Source organism: Hordeum vulgare, chromosome 1H (genome assembly GCF_904849725.1).
Source record: "Hordeum vulgare subsp. vulgare chromosome 1H, MorexV3_pseudomolecules_assembly, whole genome shotgun sequence".
In the NCBI taxonomy this organism is placed as follows: domain Eukaryota; kingdom Viridiplantae; phylum Streptophyta; class Magnoliopsida; order Poales; family Poaceae; genus Hordeum; species Hordeum vulgare.
In genome coordinates this window covers 461,555,327-461,579,057 of record NC_058518.1, presented here as the reverse complement: position 1 = coordinate 461,579,057, position 23,731 = coordinate 461,555,327, and the positions used below count along the sequence as shown (strand labels likewise).

Sequence of the window (23,731 nt, the reverse complement as noted above, 5' to 3'; positions counted from 1 at the left end):
CAAACTTTTTGGCAATATTTCTGTTTCTAAAAAAAATGTGTCTGCAAACAAACGAATTCCTTTTTTTGGGATAAAATAATGTAATTCATGGTGCTCATTTTCTTAGTTAGGTTAATCTGAAATCTGAGTTGGATCGCTTGAGGAATAAAGTTTAAATAGTCGACCGAGACAGGTGAGAATTAAAGATAAATAAAAATTGATGGAGCTCCACCACCGGAAGGAGATAATGTGAAGACAAAGGGCACGTAGTCGGTGGCTTTCAGTGGGCAACAAAAATATCTTGTTTCTCCACGAGCGTGCAAACAAGAGAAGAAGAACAAATCTCATTAAGAGTTTGGCGACAACAAATGTCGTTCTGATTGATGACGTGGCTCAAATGGAGGCAATTGTAACATTTTTCTACAAAACCCTGTTCTGCTCTAAAGGGGTTGCAGATCTGCAACGGGTGCTTGACAATGTCCCCATCAAGGACTGTTTCAAATGTTCCCCCTGAAATCCCCGGGACCATATGGCTTTCTAGCACAATTCTTTCAACATTATAGGGATGTTTGGGGGTGTTACACCAGCCGTAGTACTACACATAGTTCGGGGTTTGAAGAGTCTAGGGACAACAAATAATACAATTTTGGTTCTTATACTAAAGGTATCCAACCATTGCTCTTTATCACAGTTTCGTCTGATAAGCTTATGTAATGTACTTTATAAGATTCCTTCCAAGGTTGTTGTTAACCATTTGAAAAAAGTTTGACCGAACATCATATCAGAAGAGTAGTCCGCTTTTGTGCCAGGAAGGTTAATCAGAGATAACATAATTTCAACTTATGGGCGCTTACATTTTATGAAGCCGAACAAAACTAAGAGGATAGATTCTTTGCTCTGAAACTGGATAAAGGCCTATGATCGAGTGGAGTGGTCATACCTTAAGGGAATTATGGAGAAATAGGGTTTCCACAGCCAGTGGATCAAAGTAGAGATGGATATGGTGAGCACGGTATCTTTCTCGGTAATGTTCAATGGTAAATGACTTCATGATTTTAAACCTTCTAGAGGTACCCGTCAAGGATATCCTCTTTCACCCTACCTTCTCCTACTAGCAGCAGAGGGCCTTTCATGCCTATTAAAAGCAAATATTCGGTCATCTAACCTTGGTGGAATTAAAGTGGCGGAGACGCCCTGACAGTCAAGCACTTATTATTTGGTGATGACATACCGTTGTTTTTAAAGCGACTAGGTAAGGGGTGGAAGAAATATCACACCTTTTGGATATTTAATGTAAGGCTTCTGGTCAGAAGGTCAACCTGGACAAAATCTTCGGTTTTCTTGGGTAAGGGATGTTCTGAAGCAGTGATGAAGGAGGTAGAAGCATCACCTAATGATACCAATGAGTCTTTGACTAATAAATATATTGGCATGCCCTCAGAAGTGGGAAGATAAAAGAATGGAACGTTTAAGTACTTAAAAGACATAATTTGGAAAAAAGGTACAAGGTTGGCTTGAAAAGATTTTATCTTGTGGGGGAGGCTCTAATTAAGTCTGTAGTTCAAACCATTATAGTTTATTTGATGGCTTATTTTAAACTCTCAAGAGGTCTATGTGAGCACATAAATTCTATATTTCGCAAGTTTTGGTGGGGTAGCAAGTACGGTAATAGGAAGGTTGCCTAGGTTTCTTAGGAAGTGATGACTCACACAAAATTCAAGGGTGTTCTCTGTTTTCGTGATCTTAAATTATTCAATCTTGCATTGTTGGTCAGGCAAGCATGGAGGTTACTCATGGAGCCAAAAGCTGTGAGTGCTCATATTCTTAAGTGTCTACTATCCACACATGGGCATTCTGGATGCTTCCCTCAGGAATCACCCCCATAGATTTGGAGAGCAGTTTTAGAAGAGCGAGGTGTTCTTGCATAGGGACTCATTAGGAGAGTGGGAGATGGAGCATCAACAAATATATGGAGACATAATTGGCTTCCATGGGAGTGCTCTGTCAAACCTATCTCCGTTCCCCCCTGAATGGGCCTATTTTTGTTCAAGAACTTACTAATGAGACATAAGCTACTTAGAAGGTTGACTTGGTGCCCCAACAGTTTGTGCGAGTGGATGCCGAGCCTATCGTATCTGTCCCTTTGTGCACACGTCGAGTTAATGATTTTTTGTCTTGGAGTAAACAAAAGAATGGTGTCTTCAGTGTTCGATCTGCCTACAAGATGTTAGTTCGCACAATGTTTAACACAAGAGACTGGTTAGAGGAGACTTTGGGGTCCTCAAGTAAAGATAAATTGTAGAAGGATTGGGTTTCTCTTTGGCACACTCAAGTCCCAACAAACATATGACTCTTGTTGTGGCGATTACCCCAATAGTCATTGCCTATGTATGATGTTATTGCCCAAGAAAATATGAGGATGCACCAAATTGTAGCCTCTATGGTATAGTTTATTCATGGAGACACTCTCTCCTGGAGTGTTCGATGTCAAGATGCATTTCGGTGACAAACAATGAAGGCCTAGTTGAACATATGATATGCACAAATGAAGCAAGCACAAGCAATCGGTTGTTCGAGCTACTGAGTTCAATATAACATACTAACTTTATATAGGTAGTTGTCTTTCTATGGGCGATTTGGTCCTCGAGGAGGAACCAATCCATGAATCTGAATTCAAATCCCATCTATTGACCCATTTATCTATAAAGAGGTTTATCGAAGAGCTGAGCAACTTAGACACAAAGCTGCAAACACCGCAAATTTGAATCACCAAGAATACACGGGTACTGTGATTAGCACCATTGATAGACTTGATCACATTCAATGTTGATGGTGCAGCTTCGAGAAATGGTGGTGCGAGTTCAGTTTGAGTGTTTTCTGTAGTAAAACACGAGAGATCTTGGGCTCTTCAGCTATTGTTTTTTCACATATCGTTGATCCTTTGATTTTGGAGACTTTGTCGTGCATGGAAGTGCAAGCTTTGGCTAATGATATTCTTATTTGTTGGTTGATTGCTCCATATTTTACGCATTTTTAGAGCTCATTTATTACATGTTCTCTTTATTATATCATGTCTAAGTGAACCAAATAGTTATCTCTACTATTAAAGGGGATCTGCCGTCGTCGTGATGGTTCAACCTCGTGCGAGCCCCCTCCCCCCGCTAGCCTTCCACCGATTTTTTTCCAACCCTCCATAAACCTGGTGATTAAATAAAAAAATCAACCGGTTCAATAAAAAGACCCTCTAACGCAATTGTTTTCGTTAAGGAAATGCTAACCCCCTCCCCCACCCCCGCTTCCTCTCACCCCGCACGTCGCCATCCCGCAAACCGCTCCCGCACCCGCCTCCTCTTCACGCCGCGAGCCGCTCGGCGCTCTTGCACCCGCCGCTCAGCAAGGCCGTCCCTTAACATTGCCCTGCCCGGCCGCACCCGTCACCCAGGCCCATCGCCAGCCCCTTCGCCCCTGACGCCGCCCCTCCTTCACGCCGCCCCTTCACCCCCGACGTCCGCTGCCCCTTCACGCCTCTTTCCCCTCAGCCCCTCCAACCCGACGCCAGCAGGTGGGGAAGGAGTGAGACGGTCTTCCTCCATCCAGGCGAGCCTCGCGAGAGATTCCGGCGCAGGTGTGATCAATCTGAGGTGAGGCTGGCCAGTGAACCGACACTGGAGGGGATCGACCCGAGGTAACGCGCACGAGAATGCAGTGCACGACATGATCTTGCCCATAGCAGATGTGTGACGTCTCCTCTTCCCCGACGACGACGGTTCGCCTCCGCCCCCGACCTTGCCGCCTCCCCTCCTCCCGCTCGCCTACCATCCCCCAGCAACAAGAAGGAGTAGCAGGTGCCCCCGTCTCGAGCTCGCCGAGGGCACCGTCCTCCAGCCCAAGATTTCTACTACTCCTCCTCCTCATATTTGTCAACGGCTGTTCCAAGCAGTAAGGTAATCTCATCTCTCACATCCTCTCCTTTGTGATCTGCATTCCTGACGGATTGATTGGTTTATGTATGTATCTATGTTGATGTGTATGTCTGATTCGTGATTTGTGTTGCTACTTTGTCCCCTCTCTCTGTAAGTTAGGATTGCATATTTTGACATTGGTAATCGGGAATTTTTGACCTTATTTGTAGTACAGGAAGGCTCCAAGATAATGCCTCTCTTGGAAAATAGATCCAAAATTTGGTTCAAAATAAGATGGTTTGTAATTCCAACGAATACTAAATGTGCCTAATAGTAATCTGTTTTTCTAGGTGATTTAGACTAAAGGATTTGGAGATGTCTGATGTGGATGCTTCGCCGCAGCTACTTCCATTGCTAGATGAAATCGTTGGTGTTCATCGCTCCAAAATTTCGTTTTTTAAGAAGAAACTTATTTTTTCAGTGGCAAGATGGGCGCCTGAGGCGGCTCCTCTGTTTTGCTGTGCTCTGTTAGCAAGTCTTCGTGGCAGGTGCTAGCCCCCTGCGGCAAGGCCAACCATGGACGACGGGGACATCGACTTCTCCAACCCGGAGACGTACCTGTGCGAGGCCATGGGCAACGACCCGCCCGCTAGCTGTTCCATGGGAAGCTATTTTGACGACATCCTCAACAGCGACGCTGACCACCTCGCGTGCACGCACACCCACACATGCAACCCGCCCGTCCACGACCTCGCGCACCACACCCATACCCGCGTCCACTTCCACACCAAGATCCTCTCTGCCTCTAATGACGATGCTGAGTCACCGCCGGACGCCAAGAAGCAGCGCCCCTCAGGCAACCGCGCCGCCATCAGGAAGTACCACTAGAAGAAGAAGGCCCACACTGTTGGCTTTTGAACGTGCGTATGCAGCTGTACAGGCATGCCTACGCGATTCTTGCTTCGGCCGGCTACTTGACGGAACTTGCGTAACTAGCGACACGAATAAAACTGATCGATGGATTTGATGGCTAAAGGCCCGTGTCGAGCCTTTGCTTTGTATTGCTTTTCGTTTTTCTGGTGTTACAATCAACACCCCTAGGGTGTCTTTTATACACGTCCACAAGGGACTATGGAAATAGACTAGGACTAGGAATCCTAATACTACTAGGACTCGGTTTCGCTTTCTTTTCTAATCCTAAAGAAACAACATGATTAACTTCTACATTCACCTCCTTAATCTTGTTGCTTGACTTCACTTCTTGCACTCCGACTTTCCTCCTCATCTCGATGAACTTCTGTCGACCGAGGGACTTGGTGAAAATATCGGCAAGTTGGTCTTTCGTGTTCACATGTTGAACCTCAATCAACCCTTCTTCAATGCACTCCCGGATATGGTGGAACCGGGTATCTATGTGCTTGCTCCTTTCGTGATGAACCGGATTTTTGCACACAGATTGCAGCTTGGTTATCGATCTTCAGTGACACCTTCTGCACCTCCCGCTTTGCAAGAATAGCTAGGAGTCTTCTCAGCCACACTGCTTGACAAGTCGCCGTGCTTGCCGCTATGTATTCTGCCTCGCATGAAGACAGTGCCACCACCTTTTGTTTCTGAGAATTCCAGCTAATCGGATTCGGGCCAAGGTAGAAAACCATGCCCGTTGTGCTCTTTCGGTCATCAACATCACCTGCCATGTCACTATCTGAATATCCACGAAGGATCAATCCTTTCTTTCCCTATCTGTACGTGCAACCAAGATTAATGGTGCCTTTCACATAGCGCAAGATTTGATTGACCGCGCTCATGTGCTCGGTTGTCGGATTCTTCATGAAACGACTCACGATCCCGACTGAATAAGCCAAGTCAGGTCGGGTATGCACCAAATATCTTAGGCTGCCCACAACGCTTCGATACATTATGGTGTCCACCGGCGGATTTGAGCTACGCTTTCTCAACTTGTGACTTTGGTCCATTGGAACTTGTGTCTCGTAGCAATCTGACATGCCACACTTTTCCAATAACTTGACCGCATAAGCTGATTGACATAGGGAAATCTCTCCGGAGCTTTGCTTCACTTCGATGCCCAAGTAATAGCTGAGTAATCCCAGATCACTCATGCTGAACTTGTTCTTCATTTGCGCCTTGAAACGTTCAATTTCTTGTATGCTATCTCCGGTGATAATCAGATCGTCAACATAAACTCCAACTAGCAGGTTTGATCCTTTGGAGTTCTTTGTATAGACTGCGTGCTCGAGGGAACATCTCTTGAACCCGAGCGAGACCAAACTCCAGTCTAACTTTGAGTTCCAAGCTCTTGGCGCTTGCTTCAACCCGTAAAGTGCCTTCTTGAGCTTGTAAACTTTCCCTTCTTCGCCTTTCTTCTCGTAGCCGAGGGGTTGTTCCACGTACACTTCTTCTGTGAGATCGCCGTTGAGGAAAGCGGATTTAACATCCATATGATGAACCTTCGAATCCTCTTGTGCTGCCAAAGCTAGGATCACTCTCATCGTCTCGGTTCGAGCAACCGGTGCAAACACCTCATCATAGTCTACTCCTTGACGTTGTACGTAGCCCTTGGCAACGAGTCTTGCCTTGTACTTCACAATGGCACCCTCCGTGTCCTCCTTTAACTTGTAAACCCACTTCAAACCTATCGTCTTTTGGTTTGGAGGACGGGTTACCAAAGTCCACGTGCCATTGCTCTCAATTGCCTTCATCTCCTCATCCATGGCGTGCGTCCAGCTAGGACTTTTGCTCGCCTCTACGAAGTTCGCCAGCTCCTCAACTCCGAACAGACATAGTCCGGAGTACTCGAGCATAACTGGCTTTGTGTACTTGTAGACTTTCTTGAGCATCTTGTAGCAACGAGGCCCTGAGGAGTCCAATGTGGCTTGCGAAGGAGGTGACACAAATTGTGTCGATGTTGATGCACTTGAGGAAGATGGCTGAGTCTCGGGCGTGTCATCAACATCCGCGTCGTCGGCGTAGTCGTCGTGATCATGACCATCATCTTGATTGTCATCGTCACTATGCGCCTCGTTGTCGATGTTGTCGTTGAGATCTCCACCTGTGTCGTGCGCTTTGTTGTCGCTATCTCCTTGCGACCTATGCACGTCGTCGTCGGTGTCGGCACCATGATGATCACTACCATTGTGGCCACCTTGGTTCGGCGTCTTGCCAACCACCTGGACATCTTCTCCTGCATCATCGTCAGTTGGAAATTCAACTGCAAATATGTTACTGTTTGGAGCATCGTCGGCTGCGGCGCTCCAATTCCACACTTGGTTTTCTTCAAACACGACGTCGCGTGAAATTCGTAGATGCTTGGTTTGTGGATCGTAGAAACGGTATGCCTTGGTGCCAGAACTGCTCTCATATCCGATGAACACCATCTTGGTGTTACGATCGGCAAGCTTTGAGAGATGTGGCTCCGCCGTCTTCACATGTGCCACGCACCCGAACGTCCGTAGATGAGACACATTCGGCTTACGTCCGTAAATTGCTTCATACGGAGTCTTGTCGATCACCGCCTTCGTTGGAGCCCGGTTGAGAAGATAGACCGCCGTCGAGACAACTTCTCCCCAAAAAGTCCCCGACAGGTTCTTGCTCTTGAGTAAACTCCTTGCCATGTCAACGACGGTTCGATTGCGCCTTTCAACGACCCCATTCTGCTACGGCGTGTAAGGTGCCGTGAGGAACCTCTTTATGCCAATCTTCTCGCAGTAGTCGTTGAACTCATTCGATGTAAACTCTCCGCCGCGATCTGTCCGTAGAGCGCGAACCTTCAGCTTGTGTTCCATCTCTGTTGCAGCCTTCAACTTCTTGAACGCTTCAAACGCCTCATCTTTAGATCGTAGGAGAATGACCCACATATATCTCGAGTAGTCGTCTACCACAAGGAAGAAATACTTTTTTCCAGCGTGAGTTGCCAGGGTGATAGGGCCACATAGATCACCATGGAGCAGCTCGAGTGCATCACTTGCACGATAGGTAGACTGAGCAGGGAACGGCCTGCGGTGCTGTTTTCCAACCAAGCACCCGTCACATACTCGATCAACATGGTCGATAAATGGCATCCCGGATACCATCTCCATCTTTGACATCTTCTTCAAGGCGTAGAAGTTAACGTGTCCAAATCTAGCATGCCATAACCACGAATCATCATCACTCTTGGCGAGCCAACACTCCGGTTGAGATTGATCAAGGTTGAGGATATAGAGCCTATTCCGTGTGCGACTAACACGAGTTAGCACGTTTCGGAGGTTGTCGAAGATCGTCATCACTCCGTTCTCGATATCCACCTTGCATCCATTCTCGTCAAGCTTCCCGATAGAGATGATGTTGTTGCGAAGCCGTGGGATGTAGTACACTCCGGTGAGTATGCGATGTTCGCCTGTGAGACCCTCGAAGAGGACAGTTCCTTGCCCACAAATCTCCACATTTGAACCATCACCAAACTTGACCGAGCCTTCAACATTATATTCCAGCTCGAGAAATTTCTCCTTGCATCCCGTCATGTGGTTACTCGCACCCGTGTCGAGATACCACGACACATTGTGATCCCCGGATAACTTAGGTGTCACATTCTTCTCATGAAGTAGCACCTTCCGGGTTGGTTTCACAACCATCATTTCAGCGAGATCACAAACTTCGACCATCAGAAGACTTGGACCTTCGTCTTCCTGCTTTGCCAAATTTGCCTTGATCTCCCGCTTGTTAGGCTTCAGACAATCCTTTGCAAAGTGACCCATCTCGTTGCAGTTATAGCACTTAACCTCGGATAAATCCAAGTCCCGTGGCTTCCGCCCTTTAGATTGGTCCGCCTTACCACGACCTTGTGGCTTGCCTTTTCCTTTGCCTTTTCCGGTTTGTCCGTCACGCTTCACGTTGCTTGAGCCTTCGCCACCATCACGCCTTCCTTTGCTACCTGGGGCCTCCCAATCTGCGCGCGAGTACATGAGTTGGTCGCTACCTCCTCCTTTGCCTTTCCGACAGCCACGAGCATTCTCTTCCCATGTCCGCAAGCATCTGATTGCCTCCGTTATGGTCATGTCATCGATGTCGTAAAGCTGCTCGAGCGTGCCGATGATGTACGTGAATTTATCAGTCATCGAACTGAAAAATTTCTTCACAATCTCGGTCTCATCGAGCTTTGCACCAAGCGCGTGGATCTCTCCCACCAAAGTAGTAAGACACATGGCATAGTCGTTCACCAATTCAGTTTCCTCCATCTGCAACTTGTGAAATTGTCGCTTCAGCACTTGTGCCCGAGCCTTGGTGACGCAATCTTCTCTGATCCTCATCTCCTTGAGTGCGTTCGACGCCTCTCTTGCCGTCTCGAACTCTGTCAATGTCATTAGCACGGAATCCGGCACGGACTGGGCTATGGCGGCCATGGCACCTTCATCGGACTCGTCATCGACGTCGTCGTCCGTGATTGCCTGCCACACTCGGAGGGTTCTGAGAATAATCTTCATCTTCACCGCCCACACGCCGTAGTTGGCGTCGGTGAGCATCGGGTACTGGATGGGGATGTTGCGATGCGCCTGGACGTTGGCGCCGCTCGTTCCTCCACCACTGGTTGCTGACTTGACGCCCTTCTTCACCTTGTCGCCGTTCTTGTTCGCCTTGGCACCGCCCTTGCCGGACTTGACCGACTCAACGTCGCTGTCCGTCATCGTAGATCGTAGATCGTCGAGGCTCTGATACCAATTGTTGGCTTTTGAACATGCGTATGCAGCTGTACAGGCGTGCCTACGCGATTCTTGCTTCGGCCGGCTACTTGACGGAACTTGCGTAACTAGCGACATGAATAAAACTAATCGATGGATTTGATGGCTAAAGGCCCGTGTCGAGCCTTTGCTTTGTATTGCTTTTCGTTTTTCTGGTGTTACAATCAACACCCCTAGGGTGTCTTTTATACACGTCCACAAGGGACTATGGAAATAGACTAGGACTAGGAATCCTAATACTACTAGGACTCGGTTTCGCTTTCTTTCCTAATCCTAAAGAAACAACATGATTAACTTCTACACACACCACGCTGCTCGAGGAGGAGGTGGCTCACCTCAAGGCTATGAACGAGCAGCTTGTCAAGAAGCTCCAGGGCCACTCCGCGCTCGAGGCCAAGGTGGCCAGGCTCCGCTGCATGCTTGTTGATATCAAAGGAAGGATCGAAGGGGAGATTGGAATTTTCCCTTACCAGCGGTCGGTGAAAAGCAATGAGTTTGTCGACCAGGGGAGCTTTCTCGGTGGTGCACGGGTTATGAATTCCTACGATTTCAGATGCAACGATCAGTTGTACTGCAATACAGGAATGCAGCAGGACAGGACAATGGATGACGATGGTGTTATGAGTGTTGGTCGGGTTTTGGGGCAAGGTGCCGGTGACTCTATGGGTTGTGTAAAATCAGGATCTTTAAACCCCCCCCAGGCTGTCGTGGGGGCCAAATGTTGTAAACAGCGCGAGGTTAGTTATGCTTCTCTTTTGCCATTTCTCTACATCTGGAAACATCAATTTACTTGGTGTGAATTTCAGTATGTTCAAACTCTGAACAAGTGTGCAAATGGGCAGATTTTGATTTGGCTACTTGGTGTCTTGGTTGTTTTGGCTTAACTATAGGGTCCTCGCCTTTATGTTATCTACCTATATAGCCAGTGATATGTCTGTAGCTGGGTGTGTGATGCTTTTCTTAAGGCCCCCGATGGATTAGCAGTGCGGTTCATGTGCAGACTGTACTTGGCTGCTTGCTTAATTTTTCAGTTATCACAGACCGACTCGGACAAACAATAATTATGCATTTCCATTTATATTTCTGATCATAGTCATGTGTGGTGCCAGTTGATATTGAAAGTCTGAAACTTCAAGCACATAGTTTAGATTGTTTCATAGCAATAACCTGCACTTGTTTGTTTTTATAAAATCAGCACCAATGGTTTTTCGTTTAGGTTGCTAGAAATGTTCCAGCTACTCCCCCCGTTCACAAATATAAGGAACTTCTATAACTTTTTTCTGAGTCGGATGTATATAGACACATTTTAGTATGTTTTTTCACTCATCTCAGTCTGTATGTAGTCCATATTGAAATATCTGAAACGTCTTATATTTGTGAACAAAGGGAGTATGTTACTATTTCTCTCACAAACATTCCTGCTGCCACATGTGCACTATTTTCAGTATGTACTACATTTCCCAAAATCATAATTCCTATGATTCAAGGTTTTTGGATAAAGTACAAAAAGTTTCTGGTGTAGCAGCACCTCCAAGTTGTGTGTTATTACGAAGAGTTCTTTCTTCCAGGTGCTTAATATTAGCATCACTAGGATCCGCTATGGTCGATCTAGGAATCTCGTACTCCCCATCTAGCAGGCCATCGCGCTCCATCGACATTGATCTCGATCGGCAGCGCACCTCCCAACCACAACCTTGCTGATTCTGTAGCTTTCCTTGGTAAGAATAAAGCACACTCATCTTTGCATAATTTTCGAATAGTTGAGTTTGTAATGGACATGACCAAGTGTGGCCACACGGCTGACTAAATAGTATTTTTGCAATGTCGTTGACTGTTATTTATACTAAATTTTCATTTGTATTGGTCTGAATGAAAATGCCATGGTTGCATTTTTGTTTTATATGTGTTGTGGTTTCACTGTTTTTTAATTATACAAATATACATGGCTCAAGCATTGAGACATCAGAATATCAAATGCACAAATTGTTGAAAGAGCACATACATCCACTAAGACCGTTGTGGCTTTCCATATGCCACTGATTAATACATTAATTGCACTAGATACTCTGTCCTCTAATTGTATTAGTGATGCCATTTACATATATGTAACTGAGAGAAAATAGGACTTTGTAAGTATGTAACACTATTATTATTTTGACGTGTCTTGTAGAGAAGTTTTTTCAAGATTAGTATAGTAGTCTGTATCATGGAATGCCCATCATTGGTGGTCATAAAATGCTTACTTTAAGATTACTACAGTAGACTTCACTCTCCTTCCTTCTGGCTGAACTTGAAGTTGTAAAACTTTGGTACTCCCTCCGTAAAGAATTATAAAAGTGTTTTTGTGATCTAAACGCTCTTATATTTATTTACATAGGGAGTATCTGTCGTGGTTTTGTCACGGCAGATGTCCTCGTGAAAGGACTTAGTACTGGAGCCATCGCACCTTGGTGGCGACTCAAAGGGGTTAAGCGGGAGAGACACGACGATTTACCCAGGTTCGACCCCTCGTGAGGAGGTAAAAGCCTACGTCCTGCTTTGGTGTGTATTGATATGGTTTCGATTACAAGGAGGGCGTAACTCGCCGAACCTAGCACTCGATGATTTCTAACCCCTCCTTTCGTCCCCTGGGACTCGCCTTTATATACACGTCGAACCCCTAGGGTTTACAAGGATACTTTCCTTCCTACAAATCGTGACCCCTGTGGTCTCTAAGTCGCCATCTTCCGAAGCTTGGAGACCTTCCAGGAGTTATAAACCGTCATACGACCATGATTCGGCCAAGACAAGGCCCAAATAATTGTTTGGGTGAATCTCCCAATGAATAACCCGGCCCAACTAGGGCGGGTCATTCACATGTAATATCCCCAACATTAGGCCCCAAATTGACTTGAACTTCTTTTTCATGCCAATACTTCCACTCAGTTGCAGGCGATCCATTCCTCATTTTTCTTCATATGTCAGAAATTGTAAACCCGCCATCGGGCACCGAAAATTCTTTAAGTCGCCAAACCATTTCTGGTTGGCCTCTTCTTATCCCTCGATTTTCGGGAAGAATGTCACAACCCCAACGGATCTTAGCACATCATTATCCCGAAATCTCCGGCCCGCATTTATAGCGAATCTTTTTATTCCCCGGCGGTTCCCGCTCACGGCGCCTCGATTCCAGCACCCGCTCTGATAAATAGACGGGGGGGGGGGGGACAGGACTGGCGCTTCCCACCTACCAGTCTCGTCAACCTCCTCCCCATCATTGCAGCGAGAAAATCTCATCGCCTCCCGAGGAATCCGCCGCCGACCGTGCTTTCCGCCTTCACGCGAGGAGCTTCGGCGCCGCCTATAGGCCTTCGCCGTCGTCCAGCTTCGGGCCGCGGCCGATCCCTCCGCCGCCGTCGTCCACTACGTCATCGTTGACCATCTCGCCGTTCGCCACGAACTTTGCCGCCGCCGAAGACCTCTTCGCTCGACGGGACTCCCGTGCATCTTCAACAACCTCCATCACCGTCGGCCTCTTTCGCCCGAAAGCATCAGGTTAGGCCTCCGCCCATTTCAGGAATAGACTCAATCTTTGCTTGAAGCTCCAGCCACTGCCATGTTCTTGATGTTCCTTGCAAACAGACGTCGCCTACCCTGAACCGATTAGCATGAATGTCGATGAGATAGCCAATGCTTTGAATACCTTTACTTATCCGCCTTTACTTGTGAATCTTTAGAATAGTGTTTCATCAAGCGAAGGGCGTCATCTGGCAATAAATTGCTGCATCCAGTCATTTTTCTCAGGTTTTTTCATTTGCCTGGTAGATCCATCATTTACCTACTGTTTGCAAGAAACTGTCTGTAGTCTTCATACTCTGATACTTCGAACAAACGTCTTCACCATCTTTAGAACGCAGCCCTCGTGAATAGCCATACTCCGTAAGTCGCCATAGTAGCCCAACTCAGCCTTTTGATATGGCGGGTCAAGCCCTTCCCTTAGTCAAAGTACTCGGCGAGTTAAATGAACTGATTTCATCCCTTACAGTAGATGTTCGAGGCATGTAAGTTCATACTTTACTTCTTTGTAGCATGGGCGCCGTCTTCAAAAGTGTCTGGCTTCCTACCAAGGTTGATGACACCATATTAGTTGATTATGTGAAAACGGGCAGCTTGGACCCTCAGAATGTTATTGGCTGACGCACCGGGTTCGGAGAAGATCTCCCTAACCCCAAAGAAGGGGAAATAGTCGTTTTTGTTGAACACCTAGAGCGAGGTTTTAAGCCGCCCGGATCGAAGTTTCTTAGAGACGCCATGACTTTCATGAACGTCCGCCTCCAGGATTTGGGACCCAATTCCATAAGTAACCTATGCCAATTCCAAGTTTTCTGTGAAGATTATCTGCGGATTGAGCCCTCTGTTCCTTTTTTCTGGCACTTTTTTCATCTGAATCGCCAAACGGAATTCCACAACGGCCCCAGCCTAGAACTTGGCGGCGTCAATGTCCAACGCCGCAGGGATAGCCCGTTTCCCTCACTCGCCATGCCTAGCCATCCCAAAGGTTGGGGCGAATCTTGGTTCTACTGTCAAGAGACTTCTCTTGCAGGCGAAAACAAGCTTCTGGGCTACAGGCCAACTCGCCTTCCAACCAACTTCAAGCTTCCAGACAAGCTCACCGAGGAGGAAGAATTGGAATTCATCCCAATACTGTCCGAATTAAGATCCTTGACGAACAACGGCCTTACTGGGGTTGACCTAATCCGCTGCTGGGTCGAATGGCGTATCCTCCCTCTGAGCCGCCGGGACGGTCTGATGTGCGAATTTGATGGCACCCTGGATCATCATCAATGTTATTTCCATACGGCTTTAACAGAAAAGGACATTGTTGCAATTATCAAGAAGCTGACTGGCGAGCCTGCGGGAAAATGCGGCCAAATCGGCCTCAAGCCTTTCTGCAAAATTAACCCGACGCCTAAGGTGAACAAATCTAACCCGCCTTTGGTCTTTTACTCCTTATGGTTCATTTATATTGTGGTTTTGTAACATATGCTATTTCAGAAAGGCGATAAGTTCTGGTCCAGGAAACCCAAAAGGCCAGCCATGAAAAACGTTAAGCCGCCCTCAAAGAAAACCAAGGGTAAGGGCAAAGCTGCTACGGCTGAGCCATCCGAAGTCGATGAATCTCATGTCGGCGATGCACTTTCGGAGGTAAAAATTCATCCTCTTTTCACTTGCCATCCACTACTGTTAATCTTTGTATTTATATCTCTCCCTTTTCTTGTAATAGAACGAAGACAACGAAAGCCAGGAGGACTCTGTTGAGGTAATTTCTGTTTCCTCCGATTCATCTCCTTCCCCACCTAAGCCGACCAGGCGAGTTTGTGGGAAAGTTCCCTTCTCACACCCAAATGCTTGTTTGGACCCAAATTTCCTACTGAAGAAAGCACAACATACTTCAAATCGGAAGACGCAAAGTCATTCTGGTGATCTGGTGTCCGGCTTACCAGCAACAAACAAGAGGAAACCAAATGAGGTACTTTATAAATGACAATTCTTCATGTCTCTTTGGATGAGGCCTGTAACCCGCCTATACTGTTGACATATAATTCTTGCAGAACTCTCCTCCTACATCTGGCGACTCAGTGATGTCGACACTTCCACCAATGATTCGAGTTCCAGGGTAAGTCTTTTGATAATCTTGCTTTAAATCCTAAGGGTAATGATCTTTCAGTCCCATAATGTGCTTCTCCCTTTTTTTAGGGCACAGGCCAAGAAAAGGAAAACCAGCAGGTCAACCCCTGTCACAGCTTCAGAAACCATCAAAGAATCAGCACCGATTCAGGACAACCCGGGCCAAGGCGAGCCTGAAAATCAAATGGACCTTCTAGACTCGCCCAAGGAAGCAATGGATGCTCCTAAGTCGCCAAGTCCATTGATGACCACAGAAGACCCGGATGCTGTAGTTCTTACTGGTACCGGCTTCTCTAAGCCGGCGGCAACGGTTTTGTCAAGGCATGTGGCATCCTCCTCTCAAGCCATTCCCGAGTCTGGGCTCTCCAAAGCGAAGCTTTCCGAATATGAAAATCTGGAGTTTAAGGAACTCTGCTCTGGTTTTTCAAGTCGCCTGGAGGCGAGCTATGAAATGGATAAAAGCCTCCTGCGGATGTTAAAAAACAAATATGAGGTAAGTTTTGTTATACTATATTACTCCCATTAACCCCCAAGGGCCGGGTCATCAGTAAAAAGATGAGCCGGGTCTTGAAAAATTTAGAAAAACTTTGCGACCAGTAACCCCCAAGGGCCGGGTCATCAGTAAAAAGATGAGCCGGGTCTTGAAAAATTTAGAAAAACATTGCGACCAGTAACCCCCAAGGGTCGGGTCATCAGTAAAAAGATGAGCCGGGTCTTGAAAAATTTAGAAAAACTTTGCGACCAGTAACCCCCAAGGGCCGGGTCATCAGTAAAAAGATGAGCCGGGTCTTGAAAAATTTAAAAAAACTTTGCAACCAGTAACCCCCAAGGGCCGGGTCATCAGTAAAAAGATGAGCCGGGTCTTGATATTGTATAATTTCATCTGAAAAGAAAAAATTATACATTAGCCCCCAAGTGTCAGGGATATTGCTTGCAATAATTCTGAGACTTGCCCTTGTTTTGTACTTTCAACAGGAAACTCTTGCTCAGACCGAATCGGCGCTTGGCGATTTAAAGAAAAACTTATCTGGTCAACCAGACGCCCAAGCTAAGTCGGAGGAGAAATATCAATTGGCTTTGGCTGAGCTGGAGAAACTCAAAGCCGAGTTGAAAAGAGCTCAAGCTGACCAAGATGCCACCATAAAAAGAGCAGAGAAGGCTGAAGCAAGGCTGGCCACTGTACAACAGGAATTGTCCGGCTTGAAACGTCATATCTCCAACATGATGCAAGCCGTCTTCGGTAAGCTTACTTAAACTTTTGATCTCCTCTTTTTCTTTTTTAAATAATTCTTATCATAAGTCGCTGATCATCATGACTCCTTGCTCAGGTCCGAGAGCCGCCAACCTTCAAGAAGACTGCGTGCTGATGCTGAAGGCGATTTACACGCTCACAGAGCAACTGTACACCGGCAGTGTCTTGACTGTTAAAGCTGTGATGGGTGCCAAAGAACCTATAACTTCCATAAAGAAGGTGCTTGGCTGCTTATCCACACTTCCCCCTCAGATTGGCGAGCTAACTCGGTCAGCCGCCCGAAAGGGTGTTCTGACTGCCCTGAGTCGCTGCTTGGCGTATGCTCCAGAGATCAACCTGGAAGAGGTAGCAGCAGGCTTTCCTCAGCTTAAAGACGATGGATCAGAATTCGTTGAAGAGGACTATCAACGTGTCGTCAAGGACTCCCAGCTGGCAGCAACCCAACTTGCAGCAAGTCTTGATCTATCAAAGTATCAGGCGGCTTATGATAGCAAAAACAAGAAAGTCAACCCGCCAACCTTTGTGACGACCAGTCTAACTCCTCGGCGACCCAAGAACCCTTTTGACTTGGAAGGAGACCTGGCATCAATCCTGACTGATGAAGATGACTTCGTAGCTTTGGCTAAGTGCAACTGGGTACTGGGCGACTTGCAAATCGAAGTCGGCCAAAGCTCACAGCAGAATGATCCTAAGGCGCCAGCAGAATAAACCTTATTGATTTTGGCCTGAGAGCCATGTAATAGGTCTTTTTTCATAAGTCGGTACTGTTTTGGTGATACCCTTTGCAAGAATCTTTATGTCGCCCGTAAGGCGATTTTGAAATATTTGAGACTCCTTTAAGATGCTTAACTCGCCATGGATGAAGTAGTTCTGATCATTAACCTGACTTAGGCTTTGAGAACATCATATATGAAACCAAATAAGTGATAACAAATATTTCCCAGAGGGATCAGAAAGAAAGGTAAAAAACCCTCAAGGCTATGCCATTAAATAAAAGCAGCAATTTCGTCGGCTCATAAGGTCGCGACAGGATGAGGCGAGTCAGAAAACTCAAGCACGCACCCTAAATGCAGGTTTCGTCGGCTCATAAGGTCGCGACAGGATAAGGTGAGTCAGAAAGCTCGTACACACACCCTAAATGCAGGTTTCGTCGGCTCATAAGGTCGCGACAGGATGAGGCGAGTCAGAAAGCTCGTGCACACACCCTAAATGCAGGTTTCGTCGGCTCATAACGTCGTGACAGGATGAGGCGAGTCAGAAAGCTCGAGCACACACCCTAAATGCAGGTTTCGTCGGCTCATAAGGTCGCGACAGGATGAGGCGAGTCAGAAAGCTCGTGCACACACCCTAAATGCAGGTTTCGTCGGATCATAAGGTCGCGACAGGATGAGGCGAGTCAGAAAGCTCGTGCACACACCCTAAATGCAGGTTTCGTCAGCTCATAAGGTCGTGATAGGATGAGGCGAGTCAGAAAGCTCGTGCACACACCCTAAATGCAGGTTTCGTCGGCTCATAAGGTCGCGACAGGATGAGGCGAGTCAGAAAGCTCGTGCACACACCCTAAATGCAGGTTTCGTCGGCTCATAAGGTCGCGACAGGATGAGGAGAGTCAGAAAGCTCGTGCACACACCCTAAATGCAGGTTTCGTCGGCTCATAAGGTCGCGACAGGATGAGGCGAGTCAGAAAGCTCGTGCACACACCCTAAATGCATGATTCTGTCGGCTCATAAGGTCGCAACAAGATGACACAATTGCTTTTTAATGAAGAAGCCCCCAAGCTAGGGAGTATTTGTAACTTTATTACTTCATAATGAAACTGAAAAACTTACAAAATGTAGAGCTTAAGAGCTCAAGTGTAATAAGGCCGCAAATGGGCAACATTCCAGGGGCGAGTTGACTCAGCCTCCATGGTTGGCCGATTAGGCCGGAGATCCACCAAATAATAAGAGCCATTGCGGAGATTCTTGCTGACGACAAACGGCCCTTCCCAAGGTGGTGACAACTTGTGCATGCCTGCACGATCTTGTATCAACCGAAGAACCAAATCGCCTTCCTGAAAGGTCCGACTTTTAACCCGGCGGCTGTGATAACGGTGCAGATCCTGCTGGTAGATAGCTGAACGGGCTGCAGCCAGGTCACGCGCCTCCTCTAAGGCGTCCAAAGAGTCTTGACGCGCCAGCTCATTGTCTAGTTCCACATATGCGGCGACTCTAAGCGAGTCATGGCTTATGTTAGTAGGAAGAACAGCCTCTACTCCGTAGACCAGAAAGAAAGGGGTGAAACCCGTGGATCGGTTCGGGGTGGTCCGAATACTCCACAACACTGAAGGTAGTTCTTCAACCCAACATCCTGGGGTTTTTTCCAGGGGAACCATGAGTCGGGGCTTAATCCCTCGCAAAACTTCCTGATTCGCCCGCTCTGCCTGCCCATTAGATTGTGGGTGAGCGACTGCAGAAATGTCAAGTCGGATATGCTCTTGACGACAAAACTCCTGCATCGCCCCTTGGGACAAGTTAGTACCATTATCAGTAATGATACTGTGCGGATATCCAAACCGGAAAATCAACTTCTTCAAGAATTTGACCGCTGTTTCCGCATAGCAAGCTCCAATAGGTTCCGCCTCAACCCACTTGGTGAATTTATCAACCGCCACCAGCAGGTGGGTCTTCTTATTAGAGGAAATTTTAAAAGGGCCGACCATGTCCAGCCCCCAGACTGCAAAAGGCCAAGTGATGGGGATCATTCTTAATTCTTGAGCCGGCACATGAGCCTGCCGCCCATAACGCTGGCACCCTTCGCACCGACGAACTATGTCTTCTGCATCTGCATGGGCCGTCAGCCAAAAGAAACCATGACGGAAAGCCTTTGATACCAAAGAACGTGACCCGGCGTGATGCCCACAATCTCCGGAATGGATGTCATTTAAGATTATGCATCCTTCTTCAGAGGAAACACATCGCTGAAAAAACTCCAGAGGCGCTCCGTTTATATAACTCGCCATTGATGATGACCATGGATTTGCTGCGCCGAACGATTTGACGAGCCAAGACTTCGTCTACCGGTAACTCGCCCCGAGCGAGATAAGCCAGATAAGGAAGAACCCAATCCGGAGTGACATGAAGAGTCGCCACGAGCTGAGACTCGGGATCTGGTATTGCCAATTCCTCCTCCGATGGTAGAATCACGGATGGTTTATGTAAGATATCCAGAAAAACATTAGGAGGAACCGGCTTTCTCTGGGAGCCAAGTCGTGAGAGGGTGTCAGCTGCCTCGTTGAGGCGTCGATCAATATGGTCCACCTGATAACCATGAAAATGACCCGCCACATCAGACACGGCTCGCCTATAAGCCGCCATCATGGGGTCCCGAGAATCCCAGGTACCCGAAACTTGTTGTGCCACCAAATCGGAGTCACCAAAACATCTAACTCGTGTTAGGTTCATCTCCTTGGCGAGTCGCAAGCCGTGAAGCAAAGCTTCGTATTCCGCCGCATTGTTAGTGCACGGAAACATGAGTCGGAGAACGTAACAGAACTTATCTTCTTGAGGGGATACCAACACCACACCAGCCCCCGAGCCTTCCAGCTGCCTAGATCCATCAAAGTAAATAGTCCAGTAAGTGAGATCAGGCCGGTCTTCCGGAGCCTGTAGCTCTGTCCAGTCGTTGACGAAATCAACTAATGCCTGGGACTTGATGGCTGTGCGGGGAGTATATTGTATGTGATGAGGCCCAAGTTCTATTGCCCACTTGGCGATTCGCCCTGTTGCCTCCCGATTCTGGATGATGTCCCCAAGGGGGGCAGAGCTAACCACTGTGATAGGGTGTTCTTGGAAATAATGCTTAAGTTTTCGACTCGCCATAAACACCCCATATACCAACTTCTGCCAATGTGGGTACCGCTGCTTGGAAAGAGTTAGCACCTCGCTGATAAAATATACTGGGCGTTGCACTGGGTATTCCTTCCCTTCTTCCTTTCTCTCAACGACCACTGCCACACTTACTGCTTTGGAATTTGCCGCGATATACAGAAGCATGGGCTCCTTTTCAGTTGGGGCTGCCAGGACCGGCGGGTTAACCAATTGGCGTTTCAGGGCCTCGAGCGCCTCGTCTGCCTCATTTGTGCAAACAAATCGATCGGATTTCCTCAATAATTGATAAAGAGGGATCGCCTTCTCCCCCAGGCGACTCACAAAACGACTTAAGGCCGCAATGCGACCCGCCAGTCGTTGAACTTGATTAACGTTCGCCGGCTTTCCGAGGGATGTAACCGCTTCGATCTTGTCCGGGTTAGCTTCGATGTCGCGCTCCGATACCAGGAAACCCAGCAATATCCCTGCAGGCACACCAAAAACACACTTGGTAGGATTTAGTTTCATCTGATATACCCGTAGATTATCGAACGTTTCCTTGAGATCCTCCAGTAGCGTCTCCCCCTGGCGGGTCTTGATCACAATATCGTCGACATAGGCATGGACGTTGCGACCAATTTGGTTACGGAGGCAATTCTGGATGCAACGTTGATAAGTCGCCCCCGCACTCTTGAGTCCAAAGGGCATGGACACATAACAAAAGGCCCCAAAGGGGGTTATGAAGGCCGTCTTCTCCTGATCTTCCACGACCATCTTGATTTGGTGATATCCTGAATAGGCGTCCAGAAAGCACAATCGTTCGCATCCCGCCACCGAGTCAATGATTTGGTCGATGCGGGGAAGAGCGAAGGGGTCTTTTGGACAAGCTCTGTTGAGGTCTGTGTAGTCAATACACATACGAAAAGTACCATTCTTCTTGAGTACCAAAACCGGGTTAGCCAGCCATTTGGGGTGAAAAACTTCCACGATGAACCCAGCGGCTAGCAGACGGGCGACTTCTTCCCCAATCGCTTTGCGCCGCTCCTCATTAAATCTGCGAAGGTACTGCTGGATGGGTTTGCACTTTGGGTCAACATTAAGATGATGCTCAGCGAATTCTCTCGGCACACCAGGCATGTCAGAAGGTTTCCATGCAAAGATGTCCCGATTCTCAGGGATGAATTCGATGAGCGCGCTTTCCTATTTGGGGTCCAGACCTGTCCCAATGGTGAACTGCTTGGATGAATCGCCAGGCACGAAATCGACTGTCTTAGTGTCATCCGTCGGTTTGAACTTGAGGGGCGACTCAGAGTCTGTAGTCGGTTTCTTCAGAGGTGACATATCCGCCGGGTCAACATTGGCCCGATGGTGTTTGAGCTCTTCCGCAGCGCAGGCGACTTCCGCATAAGCCGCGTCCCCTTCTTCACATTCCTTTGCGATCCTTCTATCTCCATCAACCGTGATGGGTCCTTTGGGACCAGGCATTTTGAGCTTGAGGTAGACATAGCACGGACGAGCCATGAAGCGGGCGTAAGCCGGCCGCCCAAACATCGCATGGTAGGGGCTTTAAGTGTCAAAGTATAGGATATTGATGCTGCTGCCACCATCCATTAGTACTTTTGATAGGGTGTAACCCCCAACTTGGGGAGCCACAACCAACGCCAGATCGCCCGGGTTATCAACTCTCGGCGGGTCGTCCTCCCTCCTCCACGTTATGGTCTGTTCAGACCAATGGAGGTATCTGGGAACCGCCGGTTCGGATACACTGTACGCCCGGTGACTCACCTTCTTATCACGCCTGCAAGCATTAGTGGTGAAAACATGATACTGCCCATTACTTAGCTATTTGGGGTTGCTGCGGAAGCCCCCATTATCGTCCTGACCCTGCGGAGCCCCCTGTGGGGGTGGCTGCTGGAAAGCTCCTGGCGGGTTATACCGCCGCTGGTGGTGCACCGGGTATTGGCCGCCGCCTGGCTGCGGGCCTCCCTGAGCCCCCTGTTCGGGAAAGCCGCTGAAGGGGTTCTGTCTTTGGTTGGGTGCGGCGAATTGCTCTTGGCGCTGGTCCAGGTCATCGCTTTCACTCTTCTTGATCGCCTCCGCCCGAAACTCTCACATCACGAAGCAATTTTCCCAAGAGTGAGTCGTCGGGCCGTCTGTCGTGGCGTGGTGCGGGCAAGGGCCTTTGAGTAGCTCTTCGTAGTTACGCGGCCTCTTCCCGCTGAACCCCCGATTCTTCTCCTTGCTGTTGTTGGCATTGGTATTGGCGACTAAGTCCGAGGGCTCCTCCTGTGGTCTCCGCTTGCCATTGGTCCCTTGATTGTGACGGTTACGCCCCTGGAACCGGGTATGATTTTTGGATGACTCGCCCTTCTTAGGCGAATTAGCCTTACCATCCTCGCCAGGATCTTTGGTATTATCGCCTCAGCATATCTAGTGAGGGTGTCCATCAGCTCGCCCATGTCTTGGACCTTTCGTTTGAGTCGCCCCAATTTTTGCACCAAGGGTTCGTAATGGCAATTGTGCTCGAGGATGAGCACAGCTTGAGCCGCCGTAATACCATCTGACGAATGAATAATTTCTGCAACCCGCCGTGACCAATGGTGGGCCGACTCATCCGGGCGCTGAACACAGTGTTGTAGATCGACGATCGTCATCGGACGTTTGCAAGTTCCTCGGAAGTTTTTGATGAAACGCTCTTTTAACTCGGCCCAGGACTGGATGGAATTGGGAGGCAAGTTTTTCAACCAAGTGCGTGCTGACCCCTCGAGCATCATCGTGAAGTATCTGGCGCAAACCGCCTCGTTTACGTCGAGCATGTCCTTGGCGATTTCATAACTCTCGATCCACGACGCCGGCTCGAGGTCCGGTGTATAATTAGGCACTTTCCTTGGTCCCTTGAAGTCTTTGGGCATCTTTTCATTCCGAAGGGCCGGGGACAAGCATGGTAGCCCAACTCGCCCTCCGCCCCCGACGAGGGGGGGCGGGGCGTCTTGGATGTTCGGGAGGTCCCGGCCCGACGGGTTCCGTTCAGGTGGGTTGTCCTGTGGGACGTGTCGCGGCCCGCTGTTTACGGCGGGCTGGTCCTCTGGCCTGCTCCTGGTATAACTTGCCTGAGGGGTGGAATGCAACCTCTCGAGGCTATGTGAGAACTGGGCGTTTTGAACCACCGCCGTCTTCAACATCTCGATGGCGTTCCTTGCTTCTATCTCGGCTAGGGTGTTGCCGTGAATCGGAAGAGATTCCAGATGGTGAGTTGCGGCAAGCATGTTATCTACCGGGTTGGAAAAGTGGCCTTGAGACGTCCGGAACCGGGGAATGTGATCCTCAACCGGCTGAGCCGGCGGGTTAGGTGGG

At 48.2% G+C, this 23,731-nt stretch overlaps 1 pseudogene; it reads left to right on the top strand.

The window, feature by feature from the left end:
- Window positions 1-4,457: 4,457 nt before the first annotated feature.
- On the top strand, window positions 4,458-10,340 carry LOC123414910 (annotated as a pseudogene).
- Window positions 10,341-23,731: the final 13,391 nt, after the last annotated feature.